Here is a 1,542-nt window from a genome sequence, read left to right on the forward strand (position 1 = left end):
TTCTCCACAGAATAATGTTCATTTTCATCAATCTGAACAGATAGGAACAGACTTTCAAAATGTAATCTAGATGTTTGTATATGATGTGTGAATATGTTTCTTTAAACATGAATTGTTGTCTCTATGTAAGGTTTTATATGCTTTTATACTTAGAAGGGTTACTTTGATATATTTTTGTTTTATGCAAGTCTTGTTTTTGTGCAAGCTCTGTTAAAATAATTAGTTTATATTTTATACCAAAGACAATGTACTTGGCAGTAAAATAAAAACAGCTCTTACTCTCATAAAGCTATATTTTAAGGCTGAAAATAAAATTTCAGGCTGTTTTATCTACACACAGTTTTGCTTCTCACTGACACAATCGCATATGACAGTAATACAAACCTAATGATTCAAAATGATACTCTTGTACTGTATTGACATTGAAACGCCACAGTCTATAGTATTTATTTGACCTCAGTGACTTATATAGACCTCTAATCAAATAAGACAAAAGTTAAAAGCAGCAAAAGACTCCAAATAACTGCATTAAGAATATCTTACATTTTGAGAGAGTACAGAGACAGTAAGCTAGACACATACGTATTGAGCACAGAACAGTGCAGTGTTCAATTAGAGGTTTCCGAGTCTGACAGCAGGTCAGTGTTCTGCTCATTGTACTCCACAAATGGACCTCATTAGCTGACATCATGCATTTTGAATTATTACCTACTTCAATTACAATGTCGTTTCCATTAATGTCAGGTTTTATACATATTCCATGTGTCCACTATTCTCTCTAAAAACATATGTAACAGTTATCGGTACAGGACAGATTTCCATTAGACTGGATGTAGCTAGACCATGTGTTATGAAACCGAATGTTTTGTGTTAAAGCAATCTTCCAGGTTCAGAACAAGTGAAGCTTGATGGACATCATCTGTGACAAGCTCTCTCCGTTAACATAATTTAGTTCCTCAGTTTGTAAAACAAACAAAAATCCCATTTACAGTGATGCAAGGATTAGATTCAGCATTTTCAAAGTATAGGCACAAGTCTTAAATATTATATGCGTTAATATGAGACTTAGAAGTCACTTAGTAACCTTGTCTGTGAACTAGAAATATTTCACCTCCTGACATGAGCATGTGAAGCCTTCAAACCTATTATCTTTTCTGAAATAGGCCCTATGTGCGAAGATAACAGAAAGGGATTGTTTGTTCTCTCTTTGTCCTCTTTTTTTGTGGCGACTACCTTCTTTTGAAGGTTTTGATTTATGTTGTTTCGATTTATGTTGCAGTGTATTGAGCTTTATGGTTTATTTCTGATGAAAGAGGGTAGATTTCTGGGTAGATTACTTACAAATTGTAATCGGTTACTGATTCCAAATTACATGACAGAAATTGTAGTTAGTAATGTAATCCATTACATTACACATTTTAGGTAATATAATCAGACTACTTTCTGATTACTTTTAGATTACTTTTGACCTAACTCATTTATTACATTAATTTAAATAGTATAATCTTGTACCATATTGATATAAATATATTCCAATTGTTG

Source organism: Sinocyclocheilus anshuiensis, unplaced genomic scaffold (assembly GCF_001515605.1).
Source record: "Sinocyclocheilus anshuiensis isolate Anshui unplaced genomic scaffold, SAMN03320099.WGS_v1.1 scaffold1980, whole genome shotgun sequence".
Classification (NCBI taxonomy): domain Eukaryota; kingdom Metazoa; phylum Chordata; class Actinopteri; order Cypriniformes; family Cyprinidae; genus Sinocyclocheilus; species Sinocyclocheilus anshuiensis.